The sequence below is a fragment of the Acipenser ruthenus genome, chromosome 1, assembly GCF_902713425.1.
Source record: "Acipenser ruthenus chromosome 1, fAciRut3.2 maternal haplotype, whole genome shotgun sequence".
NCBI lineage: Eukaryota > Metazoa > Chordata > Actinopteri > Acipenseriformes > Acipenseridae > Acipenser > Acipenser ruthenus.
The window spans coordinates 98,324,881-98,342,753 of record NC_081189.1 but is presented as its reverse complement, the minus strand read 5'-3'; the positions used below and the strand labels follow the sequence as shown (position 1 = coordinate 98,342,753).

Genomic DNA, 17,873 nt, shown 5'->3' with positions numbered 1-17,873 from the left:
AGGTTAATTACATATGTAATATCCTATTTCATGTCATGTGCCTTTGAAAAAGAAAACAAAATATCAACACCATCAAATCCCACTTGTTTACCAAACATTCTGAGTAAATAATGCTGCATATCATTCAAAAAACCTTAGTATAAACACATTCACAAAATAGATGAAGTACAGTTGCTCTTTCAGTATTACAGAATACACAAGTATAATCCATGTCAATTTTAAACCTAGCCAAGACACTTTTTGTAGGGTAGCTCCTATGAACAATTTTATAAGATACTTCTCCTTATTGGTGAGACAATACCTAATACGGTTCTTCCAAACTAGATAACCAAATATTGAGCTCCAATAATGCAGAAGGAATTGCAGCACCACTGCATAGAGCTTATTGTGCTTATTGTCACATTATGATGCAGTATGTGTACGTCACCTAAACATATGCTGTTTGCAAGTTTAAAAAAGCCTGTCTTAAAAAAAAAAGTTGATTTCTTAGAACTAAAGAGGGAGTTCCTTTAGGAATTGCATCCAATACTATAGCAAACTCCTTGGCAGTAACACAGGAATTTTGAAAATGTTTAGAAACGACGATTAATTTAACAGTTGTCCATCATCATTAAGTAAATGACTCACCAACAAAATATTATTATTATATCACCTTTGGGGGAAAACAAACAAACAAAAAAACAAACAAACATCTATTTTATATCATATATATCCTTGTTATTCCAAATAAAGTAATCGTGTGGATCCCTGCCTGCTCTCTCGCTCATTGCGTTTTCAAACGTCACTAATGCTCCTCCTCCGGGATCCCATACCTGGAATTATTTCCTGAGGTTAGATTCGTGATTGGCGTGTTCAGTTCCGGAGTGCTGAGTGGAGTCTGGAGGCAGCGGCATCTGAGAAAAATAAACGCAACGAAGAGGCGCAAGCACGGGAGGTGAGTGATGTGCAATTCTATGAATTTCTGTTATATATACGCGTTTCCTTTGCTTTGTAATAAAATGGTTTTGTACGGATAGGAGTCATTATAGGTGTTCCATTTGAGTCCATTAAGTGTGAATAACTTTTATTTGCATTTTTTTTGCAAAGGGGGTGGTTTTATTGTATTCGTTTCTGCGAGGCTAGGGGGAGCGAGAGCGAGGGGACAGTGTGTCGACTGTACTGACTGCTGCAGGAACGTCTCCTGTTGTTTTGTTTCTTTATCTAGTTTTTCTATAACTGTATTAACATTTGCGATGACAGTCAAGTCTTGTTGCAACATCTGGATGTTCGGATGCAGGACATACAGATATTGATGGCTTTTATGTTGATTTCAAAGCAAATTAAGGGCGTTAGTTTAGTGCTGTTATGAGACGATTGGATAGATTTGGGAGGAGCTGGGACTTGCCTTTTTAGTTTTAGCATATGAACAGATTTAAGCATAGGCAAACGAATACGTGGAAAGTTATACACGAATAATGTTTCGCAAACCGTAATATGCTAAGGTCAGGAGAGTAATGTTTACGTTTAGGTCCTACCGTGACGTAATAATGTGCAGACGTTAATCGATTTTTTTTTAAGACATCCGAAAGGATATGGTATTATTAGTCTATTATGGTGGTTTTTTTTTTTTTTTTTAAATCTTCAGCTGAACACTATTTGATTGGAATGTCATCTATTATTATTATTATTATTATTATTATTATTATTATTATTATTATTATTATTATTGTTATTATGCTGAGATTTGTAGAAAATAACAACTTTTGGCCACACTGTTTCAGTTTAACAAGTGAGCTTTTTAACTCAGCAGTCTAAATTTGGACAGAGAAGCAAGGAGACTGCAAAACTTACTCTCTAGAGTTTGATGCTCAGGTACATTTGTGGAACTTTGTCACAGTTTTCATTTTCAGTTCTCTGTTCCCTCTGCACTGTTATTATTAGTCTTTCACCTGTAGACTGAGAAACCCCTGTACCCACAAACTTCCTGTTTGCAATGTGATACAACGTTTAAAATTGTATTGCAATTCCTGACCAAAAAAGTGTGGGTTTAAAATGTATCATATTTATTTAAAGTAAACTGTTACACATAGCTAAAGACAACAATGCAGCGTGGGTAAACTGCGTGGGGAAGTAAGGACACTGGTGGACAGCTGCTTAAACAGTGTAAGAGATAACAATATGTCTAGCTGTCTACAAGAAATGTCACACTGGATGTGACCTCCGATGTAGAATTCATTCTCTACAACAAAATCCAATTGCAAGAATTTCTTGTCCTATTTGACTTTGTAGTACAGTTTGTAGCTCAGATTCCAGGAGGTTAGGTCAGCAAACCATTTGTTCTATACATATATGTTTGGTTTTGTTTTAATGTTAGTGTTGTGTTATCCTATTATTCTTTTTTTGGGGGGAACAATTAGTTGTGCCATCCTGGTTTTATGTTTGTCAACGAATGCTGTTTTTGCCTTGAACGGCATCATCTTCAATACAAAATTAATAAAAAAGATGTGTTTCTGCATTTTATTAAAATGTGCCTTGCTCATACAGATTATACAAACCTGCATTGTACAGTTAACGTGAGTATTTTTTACACTAATGGCACCAGCATAATTTGGTTTTGCAAAAAGTGGGGTAAGGTGTGCACAGATCAGTGATTGACAATTAACCTGATACAGCATTAGGCACACAGTATCCATTCTATGGTACTTTATTTCCCTATTATAGGCCACTAGGTTTCCCTTAGAAGATCTACACATGTCTTCACAGGGAAAAATAGAGGATATTATAAAAATAAACATGGTTGAATAATACATTCATTGATTTGAGTTACTTATTTTATCCCCCACACTGTGTTGGAGAGAGCTGCAGCAAAATGAGATTGCCTTAAAGAAACAGCAACTGTTTAAAGTAAAGGGTTGTCAGGAGGCATCTGTCTGACCTCAAGGCTGTTTTGCAGGGTTGTTTAAAATGGTAATTGGCAATTGCAGGTAAGATTCAAAGAGCATAAAATGTCCTTGTTTACGACTGCAACCCGATGACTGCCAATTAATAGCCTTGTGCAAGTTTTCATTTCAGCAGTTCCTCCTATTTTTAATTTTATATTGCAATTATTTCTTCCTTCCACTTTTTGCAGTTGATTACTATAACAAATCTTCAGTATATTATATGTATATATTTTTTCTTTTTCATTGAACAGTAATGGATCATTCATTTTTCAAGTCTTATGTAGTCTTCTTGATGTTGAACCCTTTCATAATCAATGACTTTTTGCTTAATCAAGTGCTTAAATATATTTAGCATTTTTTATATTTTACATAAATTCAGCTCAGTATATAATACCTCGGCAGTATTGTGTTTTTTTTCTGTAAGTATACTTGAGAATTTTTTTCAGAGGGCAAGGGTTGCACCAATTATTTTTCCATTTTAAATGATTTCTGGTGCACTTAACTATTGGCTGCTCATGTTTGAAGGAGGCAGCATTATTGTATGTGAGCCACATACAGTACATTAGTTTCTGTATGGGATCACCAGTAGCCAGTGTGACATTAAGCTACTGTCAGCGATTGAGGCTGGTGAGTTATGCTTTAAAGTTGGTAATTTTGACGAATGAGATTGCGCAGCGTGAACCAGTTCAAACTACTGATGTGCTACAGTACTCGCTCATTAATGGATTGCTGATTGTACTTCTGCCAGCTGCCTTCTCCGAAGCAAAGGAGGATTCTGCAGCAACAGGGACTGAAGTGTAAAGTGTATCTGTTCAGAACTGTAACGGGAGACGGGAAAGAGTTTAAAGTGCTCCAGAGATTGCAAATCAAAGATATTGCTGTGGAAACTGTAAATTCGAAGTAAAATCAGGCTTGAGATAGCATTTCATTTGTATGCAGAGCTGTTACTGGGGAGGGGGTCAATCGAAATGAGCCAAACATTAGTCCATGTCAAACTATGGAATTGCCCATACAACTATATGTCAATTGACACAAAACGTTCATATGGCTAGAAACTCTTTGCTACCTGCGTAAAACCATAGAGGTTGTCCAGAAACCACTTATGTAAAACAAATTATAATAATAATTAAAAAAATGATAATCCACTTGAATTCAGCCTTAAAGAAATCAAGACAACATTGATTCTTCACCATTAGACTATATGCGCTGTTCCCATGCATTTGTTGTGTTGTAAGGTAGTAGTTTGTTCTACAGTAATGGTATTAGCACATGCCTGGTTAATCCTTTGCTGGCGAGTTAATGGCCCACAAGAGCGTAAAACACCCATGGCTTCACCTTGGGTCTTATAAATAATGGAGAGACCTCTTCAGCATTAGTGGTTTATAACTTAAATGTAATAACTGAGTTTTAGTTGCGATGCTGAAGGTTTCTTTGGCTTCTAGCAAGTTTCTTCATTTTGATTTAATTCCCTGGCGATTTTTCTAGGGAAGATAAGGGAAAATGATAATCTTACATTAAATTATTATTTTTAGCCAATAAGGTAGGCTCAGAAGTAGAATTGGTTCTTCCAAAAGCAGTTACTCATTTATGAGACTGTCCTCTTATGAACACAAAGATGAGCAAGTGAGAAGATGGTGCCGGAAGAAACAAGATCAACAGTTTAATAAAAAACATTTTTGTTTGGTGCAGGACATGCATAATTTTGTTCACAGTTTTAAGTTTTGTTTTAAAATAATTCTGCTACCACCCCTTCGCTAAGCAGTATAGCACTGCAACAATGCCCAGCTTTGCCGAGCCGTGTACGTGTGTTCCAGCCCTTGCACTTTCAGAGCAGGAGATGAAGAGTAAACCTTTACTATTGAACAGGAAATGACAGACGGACACGATCTCCTAGCTTTGTACTGAAATCAGCTCTGCACTTGAGTGAATCTCGCTTTGCTCTATTTATCAAGGTGTAATCTAAATCTCCTAGACATACTCGACATGGTCATTTTTTTTCTTGGGTGAAAGATGATTTTTTCTGGGTTTGGTGTTTCTGTTGTGTAGGAGGAGGCATTATTCTGCTGCTTCTAGTATGTACTGCTGCATCTCATCATCCTGAGTATGGGAATCTAAACACAGGAGTCCCATGAAAATATAAATCAGGAGCTATACATGCCACATCTATAATTCATCTTTTCGGCCTTAAAATGGCTCTTGTGAAAAATCTGGGTAATTTAGACTGGATTGTGGTGGTCTGCATAATTTGTTTTCTAATGATTTCTGTGCTGTGCTGAATTGGTGTTTGATTAAAATCAGACTTTAAAAACATTATCCATAGAGAACGTTGATTTAAATGAAAGTTAAAATAAAATAAGACATCATAACTTAATAGCTTTTTTTAAGGACACGCACCATCAAATTTGAGTGGTTTAATACTGCTGAAGACAAATAAACTGGTAACCAAAAACAACACCGACATGAGATACAGATGTGAATCACGTGGAAATGGAAATGAAAAAGATAAAGATAAAATCCTCAAGGTTTGAACCGCATGTTCTTCCACATGCTCTTACTCCACACGAGTGAATCACGTGTGTTTTTGTTATGGTATTTAGGATCCTCACAGGTTTTCCTTTGTTTTACCATCTTGGTAGTGTTTTAACATTGAAAGCCCAGCACACACAAGAAACCTTTGTGCAATGCTTTTCTAAAAATGTATAGAAAACATTTTCAGGAAACATTTTCAAGCAATACATGATCATTGGTTCTCCCTCATTGGTTATCCCTCCATTGACATTTCAAAAGGGTTCTTCGGTACTGAAAAAACAAGCTGTTTTTGTACTGTTTGTTATAAAATTAAAACTGTGAAATAGCTTTAGTAATTTGTATAAAATGGTGTTTGTTCCTATTTCATGTTTAAAAAAACCAAACAAAAAAAACCCCCAAAAAAACATTATTCTTGATATGAAACTGCTCATTTATTCTAGTTATTTTGCTTGTCCACAGTAGAGTTTTGACTGAATGCCACATTAAAAGGTCAACAATTAGTCAATTGTTTTTATTCAGGGTTTCTTCCAGAATGGAATGGCGGCCAGATTGTTTTATTTTCTTTGTTTGTGATCCAAAAAGCTGTGCAATTTTGCATGTGGTTTTAGGCTGGCTTTCTGTAAATTCACAGATGGACCCCCCTCATCAAAAATCTCAAGAGCAGTCCTTTATAACCTATTTTCTGAACTACTCTGCGTGTTTTTGTTTGTGTCTGTTTAGCATGATGTTTTGGCCAACTGTAGGGTTGCATACCATGTAACGTCATGTTGCTTCTGATGTGTGACAGAGCAGCCACAAAGGTGGTGGATGAATGTCCCTGCTCGTTGTGACCCTCTGGACCATAATTAATTTTTTTCCATGAGCTTAATTGAATTTGTGTCCATCCATTGATTTGCTTTTGACAAACCTGTATGCAGTGTCTGTGTCACTCATGGGTTTGTGTCAAGCCTCAGTGATCAAGTTTACTTTTATACAAAACTATGATTCGTTGGTGTCTGTTTACTGTATTCTTCAATAGTTGATCCTGATCAGTCCTCCCCTTTTTTGTTTACATTCCATTCCACATGGTTGTGCACTGCATCTCAATGGGGATATAGTGGAGGCACACATATGTATTTGTCATTATTTTAGAGTTTTGCTGTACATACATCTGAAGATCTCCTTAGTAACTTGGTACATTCTTTAGAGCAAGTTATTGAGAATATCAGAAAGAGTATTGAAACTGCTTTGTGATGGAACTTGGTATTACATTATCGGGTAAATGGAGGAATCTGTTTTAGGTCATACATTGGTAGATGTACACCATAGATGGCGGTTATGGCAATTTAATGATACTAATGGCTCCAATATTGTTTATACGGCATGGGGGCTGTATGTCACTAACAAACTTGTTCCTGCAGTGCTAAACGTTCCAGGTTCAGTGCATTGCTTGAAGAGCTATTTCTATTTTCTGCTGTTTACAGTATGTTCCTCAACATAATCAGATTATGCAGAAGATGCAAACTGCATTCTTGTTCTTTCTGAATGATAGTCCAGTGTGTCTTAGAAAGATGTTTGTATAAAGGGAACTTTCCCTTATTGCAATGATCTGCAATAGTTTTTGTTAGCTTTTTATTTCATCGTGGCTCTTGAATCTTGAAGTTGCACGCCCTCCAGGAAGCCTTTTGTCATGTATCAGTGCTTTTACCAAGGCATATTACAACCAGTGCTTCCAAAAATAGTTAAATAATGTGAGCTAAAGAAAAAACAATTGGTGCCCCGATGTTCCTAAAACACAAACACTCTTACCCAAAAACAATGTAGATGCAGACAATCCCATCATTCCACTCTTTCCCTCTCACCTCCCCCACGTGCTTTTTCCTGTAAGAACTGACGTCAAAGTAAATGCCAACCTCCTTAAAATGCCTGTCGACTGAAAAAAAAATAATTAAGCAACCTCAATAAAATAAAAAAAAGACTTTGATGTATAATAGAACTGTCATCTTAAACTACAAAATAATTTGGCATTTCTATTTCTATCTGGGTGGTGGGGGTTTTATGGCTAGCTTTGGATCTATACTATTCACTGTAGCAAAAATGAATGCGAGTTCCAGCTTCTGATTGCATGCCCCCAGTAAATTCCTATATAAGTCCAGTGGTCACATAAAGCCAATATTGTAACCCTCTATCAGCCATGTCTGGCAGTCACCAAAATGAATTTGCTTGCAGTGGGAGGTTAGGACCTCCATCATGGAGAAATTCTGACATTGGGTACAAGGTCTGCGAGATACATGCAACCTGGAATTAAAATTACATTCAGTAAAGAAGTCTGCTCAGAGTGCATTGTTATGAACATTGTACATGTTTGGACCAACCGCAGGGCCTGCTGTGTACGTGAAAAAAGACTTCATAAGAAAAAGTAAAGGAAGGTAAAGGACGTTTATTATATTTCATGCTTGGAGAATTACAAGCAAGGTTGTCTGTTCCTACTTTGATACAGAAACCCTTGTTCTGACACATGCTGGTGTCATTGTAACACTTTAGGTTTTGACTTTCTGCGTCTCTAGCCCCCCCAACCCCCAACACCGCAAACAGACTCCTAATGCACCAGATGCCAGACTGGTGTTTTTACTTCATCAAGAGAGAAAGTAGAGGCCTCTCACATTACAAATGTTGAGCATTATGAATGATTTCACTTTAGTACAGACTGAGAGGTCTGGAACACTGAATGGAGACCAAGCCTCTCTCGCTTTTGAATACTGACTGACAACAGCAGTAGGAATATACAAAAACTCCATCTGTGGATGGAATGGCATTTGTCACTTTTGGAAAATGTTGGTCAAGTACCCCCTGGTGCCTTTGGTGCTAAAAGCATACTTTAAGCAAGTTTAAAGTAAGGGTATAATGTTTCTGGTTTAAAGAGCAGCTGTATTGAATTAAAGGGAGCATTATATTGAGCTACAGGGTTCGAAATTAGCACCTGCCCACCCAACAAATGTGGGTTGATTACCTTTTTATGTGCCCAGGGGCATCATAAAGTAATGATTATGTGCCCAAGGGCATTATTCAGCACCACTTGAGTAAAGCATATTTGAAACCTGTTAACATATGTCAATGTATCTGTCAATAAGTAATATTATAACATTGCTGTGTTTCTTTTCACTTAAGCACCAATCCACATATCTTATGCACTTTTGTCATTTTAATTTTATTAAAATGACAAAAGTGATGGCTAGTGGATGGAAAAGTTCATTTCAAACCCTGGCGCTATTATCTAACTATTTTATTTATTTATTTATTTGGGGAGGGGATTGGTAGGAGTGAGAGTTTGACAGATGATCCATTCTTCCTCGTCAGTAGTAGCTAATAAAAACAAGCCTCTCTTTTGAAGTAATAGGCAATTAACAGTGTCAAGACAGCTGAGACACCAAAATCAGTGTTGTTTTGATGTGTGTTGAAAATGACTGCAAACCACTGAAAAATGTTGGTAAGCATAATAGACAGGCTACATACTGTACAGTCGGCTGAACATGCATTATAACACTTTATAATCTAAATGTACTGGCTGGTATGTAAACTTCTACTTGTAACTACACTGTATGATGTTTGAAATGTATTAGTAATTGAAGGGAATTGGGGACACAATTCTAAGTAATCATGTACCGATTTTTTTTTTTAATGGTCAAATATAGAAATAGTCAATTTTATCTATTGGAAGCCTCAACAGCACTTTGACTACTCACCATACCTCATACAATAATCTGTGGCTTTATTAACATAAGAAAATACATACCAGTAATTGTAGTTCTAGTAGCCAAATACTTTGGAGTGTGGTGATTTGATTTTACACTTGAATTTATTTGTATGTAAAGATTTCCATGTACTGATATAACAATTTCACTGTCAAATCCTGAATGTCTGTCGCAAAAAGGCTCAAATAAAAGTATGCAAAAATAGAAGGATGAGCGTGTGTGACAGTGGGCTGTACAGTATATGGCATCAGTGTAGACAAGGGGCTGGACAGTAATTTGCCTGAGAAGAAGCAGACAAACATGGATGTTCTTTGAACCACCCTGACTAATGAATATACCTAAAACTTCTATATTCATTTAAACTGGCCTAGGAAATGGGCTGAATTTTAGGTCTTTAGATCTAAGAGATAGGAACACACAGTGGTGCTTCCAAACAAGATTGTTGCCTGCCAGTGAGTTTGACATTTTTATTGTCATTCTAGAATGTGTTTAAATAGCTAACCTCAGGCAGTTGCAACTTGCAGGTTCAGATTATATGTTCTATTGTAAACTGTTCATGTATTAATAGTGTGCCAATACAGCTATGGGTAAAATGATTGAGTAAATGTATCTGACACAATTTGAGTTTAGAGATTAAATGTAAAATTGCTTTATTTAAATTAACACTATATAAAGCCAGTAAGAAAATCTGTCGCTGGTAGAAAAATAATGCAACCCAATAAATGATTGTCAGTAAAGGCCCACACTTAATTATATACAAGAATGACCTTGTTTTGTCTGTTTTCTTTTAAGTTGGATTGATTTAAGGCTTGTCATTTATGATGAAAAGCTTCAGTATGAGCTGAAGGAGAGCCTATAGCATTCATTTTCACAGGCCACTTTGTTCACACTGGAATGCAGGGTTTCAGGCAAAAAACAAAACCTGATTTTATAATGGCACATGATGCAGTTCTAACACATGCAGTTAGATTGAAACCCTTGCTGTATGTATGTGCATCTTGGGAATCTGTTATCTCCTACTGTAATTTGCCACTTTCTTATCCTGAAGGCAAGCTCTTACATTTTCAGTGATTCATATCACTGCAAACATGTATCGGGCTGTGCTGGGTGATGCTGCATGAAATGGATACTGTGCAGATCCCTCCCCCAAAAAACTGCATGAAGTCAGTTAAAGGTTGTCTGTGGTGGGGAATAAGTAAGTTCAGTTTCCATTGTGTTTCATGTGCATTCACAATTTAATTGATCAAAGCTAAGTTTAAGTGGAATGTCAAGAAATTATCGTCATTTTACTTCAGGGCAGCAGATCGGTCCCCTCCTAAACATATACAAATTATTTGGTACACTTCACAGACAGCTTGACAATTAGCAAGTAGACATTGGGATATTCTCACCTCTGGAGCAGTACTGTTTTTTTAATTAGATCAGCAGAGAAGAGTATCTAACTACTTTTTAACTAGTGTTTATTTTAGTCTTGTTTCTGCCATTCTGCATTACTGTCAGCAGAGGGCTGTACATTGTTCCTTGAACATCATTTTAGCAGCGAAAAGAGGGTTTGAGACAGACGGTAAGCTGCATGATGTAAATACCCTGATAGCATAAAATAAGAAATCCCCCCCCCCCCCCCCCCGAAAAAAACTGTGGCAGGAAATCTGATTCTACTTATTGCCTTTCTTGTTGGTTCATTATTCATTTGTTTGGTTTGCCTTTATGTGGCATGTAACTCCTTACAACGATATGTTTTGCTGTAAATACAATAAATAGGCTATACCATTTATTGCAGCCTATGAGGTCTGTGCTGTAAAACCCGGAACACACTGCTGGATGCGATAGTCTCATCTCAATGGAGGAGGTTGCGTCGCAAAAAAATATTTGCTAGCAGGCATCACCCACTGCCCAATGAAATTGCAGGAAGGGATGCATAATTTGTGAGTTTAACCTGCCCTGGATGCACCTGCTTCAGTCCGCTAAAAAACTGAAGCTTGGGAGGAAATTCACCTTTCAGCAGGACAATGATCCCAAGCACAAGGCCAAAGCAACATTGAAGTGGCTCAAGAACAAAAAGGTGAATGTCCTACAGTGGCCCAGTCAAAGTCCTGATCTCAATCCCATTGAGAATCTGTGGCACTATTTGAAAATTGCGGTCCACAAGCGTCGTCCAACCAACCTGAACAACCTGGAGCAAATCTGCCAAGAAGAATGGGCCAAAATCACTCCGACACTGTGTGCAAAGCTGGTACATACTTACCCCAAAAGACTTAAAGCTGTTATTACAGCGAAAGGTGGATCTACCAAATATTAATGTGTGGGGGTTGAATACTTATGCAAGCAAGATATTTCAGTTTTTTATTTATTTTTCTTAAAAATATTTCCCAACATACAACCAATGTCACCTTACAATAATTGATTTTGAGTTTCATTGTTTTAAAATAAAATATCAAACAGAACAAAATTTCAATGTACCATTTGTAATTCAGTAATATGAGAGAATTGGTCAGGTGTCTGAATACTTTTGCAAGGCACTGTATATATGAAATGTCTCCAGTCATATGACCCAACGTGGTGAACTCATTAATTGTTGACTTTGAGATTTGCGAGTGGGCATAACACACTGCCTGATGCGACTGAAAACTTGCGTCGCTATTGATCGCATCGGGCAGTGTGTCCAGGGCTTTAGTGAGATATTTTGTTTTATCTGTCAGCAGTCTACAAAATGACTGGCTACTTTAACCTTGGAAGTGACAGCACAATTGGAAAGTTCTAGAATTATGCTATAGCCTATCAACATCATTACCGTTGTGACCTAACATCTGTACAGCCACGTAAATTATGTGGAGCCAGGCCTGCTTTGCCTTAACGGGCCCGAGGTGTACAGGAAATAGCTGCAGTGTAATTTAATATTCCCCTCATTTAGAACAGCACAGAACTTCCAGGGACTGGCCTCTACCCCACACTGTATGCTTTGGCCCATATCAGCAGTGCAGAAAAATTGTGAAGATTATAGCCTTGACTGCGACACGTTTAAGAATAGCTAAACGCAGTTGATGAGTTTGTAACTTTGTGATTTCAGACAGGATTTTACAGTATGAATATAAAGAGAAGATGATTAAAGCTGCAATGTCCCATGATTTGATGTTGTAACAGGATTCTTTCATCGCTTCTGTGAACTTTATGTAATAATGAGCCTGATAATTTTGCCTTACAACTATAAAGGGTTACCAAGACAGCTTTACTTACCACTGCGGCCTCCAGTAATGTACATATTCTTGCAATAACTTTGAGAAAATGTATATTCTTATACACATCCAGTATACTGTATAAATCAGCTGGGGAATGAAGCTGATGACTTGACAGTATTTTTCGTTGGACATCAGATCACTCCGATGTTGAAAAAAAATACCTGCTGCTGTCTGTTCAGATTTATAGGACATTTGAATACAAATATCAAAAACGCCACTGATTTTATATTGAAAAGAAATATTGTAGGAGGCAGTAATGGGAGGTAGTGTGTCATGTTGTGAGCACTACAGCTTGCTCAGTAACCCTTTGACATTCCCCAAAAGATAGTATTAACTGTGAGTACACAAGCCCCCCCTTTCCACTCTGGGCAAAGTAATGCTAATGAGTCATATTTGTCTGTCAACAGTTTTCATCTTTCTACTTATATTTCTGTCAAGACACCACAAGTCCATTCTTGTTTCCTTATCCTGCTTCCTTTTCTTGCCCCTGACCCACTTTAGCTATTTAAAGCTGCATTGTGAAAGAGTGGTTCAGAAGGGAAGGGTAGGCTGACCTGGTTTCTGGTGTCAGCGCATTGACTTTCTGTGTCAACATTGTTCACTCTCCTCACCACAGCCTGCTCAATTGGTCCCTAAAGCCCAGCATACATCAAGGAACACGTTGGGCTTAGTGGTGTGACATTTATTTATTTATTTATTTATTTATTTATTTTTATTTATTTACTCATTTAAGCCTGGGGCTTTTAAGCTCTGGCTGTCCAATTTGCCTACTTGGACAGGCTGAAGTTGTCTGCTCTTATATTCACAAAGCATGTGGACCCAATTTCAAACACAGAAAGCTGATTTTGTTACTCTACAGTACCGTGAAAAGTGTCTTATGTAGGACATTGTACTTCAGCAGTGGTTTCCAACCTTTTTCAATGTAAGGATCGTTGGTGTTTGAATTTTTCCAATGGACCACTTGTCACATATTTTTTCACAACAGAGTTTCTAAAGTAATTTGCATGTATATATGTATAAGTACATGTAGAAAGTAAAGTGTTTATATAACATACCTAACTTAATGAGGTTCCTGGGCTTGGGTTGTCACTACCAGGTCAGCATAGAATGTTGTCATTTTGCACATTGAAAGTTGCTGATGGCACATTTCTCATATTCTGAATGCTTTGTGAATTTTGCAGGTTTAAGAGTTTTGTTTGACCAAACCTCCTGACAAATAATGCACTGGGGCTTGGGTTGTCCTCGGATCCAGTAACCTTTCCAAAAACCTATGTAAATAATAGGTATATTTGTATATCCTTGGCAACACTGTAGCACACATTTTATATTGCTGAAAATGAAAAGTACCACAACTGTGGTTTTAATGTTTTTTTAATTTAGTCATTCCAACCGAGTTAGGAATATTCAATGCAGTGCGCTACTTTTTTTTAATTTTTTTTTTTTAAAGGCAAGCCCGCAGGCGCCCGGCCAGACTACAGGGGTCGCTGGTGCGCGGTGAGCCGAGGAAACCCTGGCCGACCTAAACCTCCCTCCCCCGGACGACGCTCAGCCAATTGAGCGCCGCCCCCTGTGAGCTCCCGTCCACGGTCAGCTGTGGAATAGCCTGGACTCGAACCGGCGACGTCCAGGCTATAGAGCGCATCCTGCACTCTAGCGAGTGCTTTTACTGGATGACCTAAGCATTCACAATTTATAAAATTGGCTTTAAAAATAATCTATTCTTATTGCTGGCATATTTTATTTTGTTTTTGCTCATTGGTTTTGAATTAGACATTTTGTCTTGATGTGTGGTTTGCTGCCTATCATGAAGCACAACAGTTAGAGTTTGTTTTTTAAAATGACTGCAACATATTTGACGCTTGTTTAATATGTTTTGATTTCCTGTATGGCCATTGGATAAAGAGAAATAAGTATGTTTGGCCTAAATTACATTTTCTTTATTTGAGAGCATGAAGCAAACATTATTAATCACGAATTGATTGTGTTCATTGTTTTCTAAAAGCAAAGTCCTACAAGTTATATTCCACTTTGAATGTTTTTTTTACGACATAAACGGTATAAACTAGGTATATCCCCAGTACATTTAAATAAACAGTGGTAAGAGTTGTTGAGATTGCACCTTGACCGTGTATAGTGAACTCAGCTTTATAAACTCAGCACAGTTCCCAGCATCTACAAATTGGAGAGCCTTTGTTCAGCTATTAATGATTGTCTACCTCAAAGAACACAAAGAAGTTATGAATCGAAAACTTTAATTGACATGGTATGCAAACTATAGACTAAAATGTAAATGTTAAATTTACATTTTATACAATCCAGGTTATTAATTTATAAATTCCCCAATGCTGACGTCTGTAATTAGGCTTCCAAGCTGGCTTGGGAAGCCTATTGTTATTGTAAAGATTATTTATTTATTTATTTATTTATTTATTTATTTGGCTTCCAGTGCACATAGGGTTATGGGTACTATATAAAACATTTAGGAACCCATATATGCTCTAATCAAAAATGTCCTTGATTGTGACCTTTGACCTCTCCTTAAGGTTAAATGTAAAATTAGCTTATAACTCCTTGTGTGTAGATAGGGTCATGGTTACTATGGTGTTTAAAGTTATAAAGCATCGTGAGGTAATGAACAAATGCAGTATTTTGAATTGAAACTGCTCCATAAAACTGATCTGTTGCTGACACTTGTGCTGCAATGCTACAGCTTGCCAAAATTTCCACTTGGTACTGAGCTTGGAAGCCGTAAATAGTCCATATATATTTTTCTTTTCTAAATTTGAAACACTGTTGTTTGTTCTTTGGGTGTCTTTCATAGTTTCAAAGCGAATGATCCCAGTGATGCAATAGCCAGTACATGCAGCACCATTCCCATCAATAAGATATGGACTGCTCCCATGAAAACCTTTCTCCTATTAGTTGCTGCTTTCCTAGTTCTTCCTCTGCTACTTTTGCTCTTGTGTCCATTTAATAAATTGGAAATTATGGTTGGTTTTGTAATTTGGTATCCTACTGTATATATTTTCGTAGGCCGACTCGTGAAGTTGTACTAGCATGCCAAAAATCACTGGGAAATAGGTGTGTCAGGAGACTATTTTAAAAAGCAGATGTTGGTCTTGTCTATCTGTCTATGTCACACGTCTATTTTTACTGCGTACACAGTGGAGGAAGGATGGTTTACTGTTTCATGATATTTATTCTTTAATTTGGTATTTACAGCTGTAGTGGAAGATGTGTATCACATACATACTTAAACGTGTATACACTATTTTGCAACTGTCTGCTTGCTTTGTTTACATTGCTGCTGGAGTTCATCTGTGGGCTAAGCGCCTGGGATAATTTGATTTGATCTTGAGGACCAATTTCATTACCGTCTAGGGGCAAAACAACAAGGCATAACTAACTTTCAGTCATGAACTGATTGGTGGTCTTGAGCCACAGCAATAAAATGGGGAAAATGTCTCTTTCAAAATAAAATTGAGCGCGCTTAAGCACGAGTAGGTGTAATTGTTAACAAAACAAAGTAACAGAGTTACAGCCGTGCAACGGATGTCTTTTAAACCAGTGCTGAATGTCTTCCATATCTTCCCCTTCTAATCAGAATCTTTATTTACAGCTTCAGAATAAGTCAATACATTCTGGTACTTGCTATCGGCGTACTTGGTTATCTCTAGGGATAGAGATCCATTTGACTTTCTATGCTGACAGACCAACCAGACTATAACCTGACCTAGAAATGTAAAACACTAATCTACCTTAACAATTATCATAATGACTATAATAACAGGAACCAAGGCGCTTGCATGGAGGTTCTTTTTAGCTGAACTATTTTCTCTGCTTCCCTTTTTTTCAATAAAGATAGCTTAAATAGTGCTTTCTATTATTGTGTGGTTTTGGATTGGTCCATTTCACAACAGTAGCCAACTTTAGTTAAACGTATTTCTTCTGCTGAATTGATTATGTGCTCCCAGTATAATCTCATCTACTGCAATGGTATCTTCATTCTGCACTGTATCATCTCTGTTTATAGAATAGTGTTATATGCACTTTTCATTCATATGTTAAATTGAGAGTGTACTGTATTTAAAGAAATTAATACAATACTTTAACAATATGTACAAAAGCCTGTCTGCATACGACATGCCTTTTAAACCCGGGATAATTCTGGTCGCTCTTCTTTGCACTCTTTCTAGAGCAGCAGTATCCTTTTTGTAATGAGGTGACCAGAACTGAACACAATATTCTAGATGAGGTCTTACTAATGCATTGTACAGTTTTAACATTACTTCCCTTGATTTAAATTCAACACTTTTCACAATACATCCGAGCATCTTGTTGGCCTTTTTATAGCTTCCCCACATTGTCTAGATGAAGACATTTCTGAGTCAACATACACTCCTAGGTCTTTTTCATAGATTCCTTCTTCCATTTCAGTATCTCCCATATGATATTTATAATGCACATTTTTATTGCCTGCATGCAGTACTTTACACTTTTCTCTATTAAATGTCGTTTGCCATGTGTCTGCCCAGTTTTGAATGCTGTCTAGATCATTTTGAATGACCTTTGCTGCTGCAACAGTGTTTGCCACTCCTCCTGTTTTTGAGTAGATGCATACAGTACCAAGCAAAGCAGAACATACTATATACACAGGGCTCTATATTTAGATTTTTTTACTACTGGCCCCTTGGGCCACTGAGATAGTGTTTTTACTGGCTGGATACGATTTTAACTGGCCCAATAATAAGTACAGAACTTTATCACCCTGCTCGGCAAATTAATAATTTGCCATTCAAAAATAAAATAAACAATCTTATGAATTATTTCTTTAACCATTCTGATTATTGTATACCATATGTTTAAATGGTAATTTTTTAAAATCTTATTTTGTACATTCAACATATTTTGATGAGATGACAATATATAAATAAAATAATGAGTTATCATCTGCAATAAATTAATCCGATATTTAATTTTTAAACTATTATTGTGTTATTTTATATACTGTTATTTTTGGCTTCAGAGTTGCTACAGCGTCAGTAAATTAAAGAAAAAAAAACTCCCTGTTTATTTTAACTTTGGAAATCTGGTGATCCTAAACTACATGGACACTGCAAGAAAGAAAGTTCAGGTAGAAATTTTGGTCAGACACCAAAATCTTGCCGAACTTGACAAAACTCACAAAATAGTAAAATATATTCAATCTTCTCAAAATAAATTGTTTAATGCTAACTTTAGGAGACCGTGCAGAATTTCCAGAATCCAACTGTAGGCATTCCAGAAATGTATTCATTAAATTAGTGCTCCCCCAGTGCTTTCTTTTATAGCAATATGTAAGAATGTAATACATGCCATATTAAAAACCAGAGCAATACATCAATAGCTGCCATCTTTCAATATGCTTTGCAGGATATTGTAAACATCCGGTTCACACACCATATAAACGAGCCGAG

General features: G+C 36.9%; 1 protein-coding gene across 7 annotated transcripts in view; it reads left to right on the top strand.

The window, feature by feature from the left end:
* The first annotated feature begins 760 nt into the window (after positions 1–760).
* LOC117421176 (amyloid beta precursor protein binding family B member 2-like) overlaps positions 761–17,873 on the top strand; it is a 128,682-nt gene continuing 111,569 nt past the window's right edge. For 3 of the 7 annotated variants that reach the window (XM_059032644.1, XM_059032643.1, XM_034035229.3), the window contains exon 1: positions 762–934. The gene's annotated coding sequence lies outside the window, so the exon portion shown is untranslated. Of the gene's footprint in view, positions 935–17,873 lie in introns of all 7 variants that reach the window. The other 4 variants (XM_059032641.1, XM_059032642.1, XM_034035235.3 and 1 more) reach the window with 2 other exon arrangements.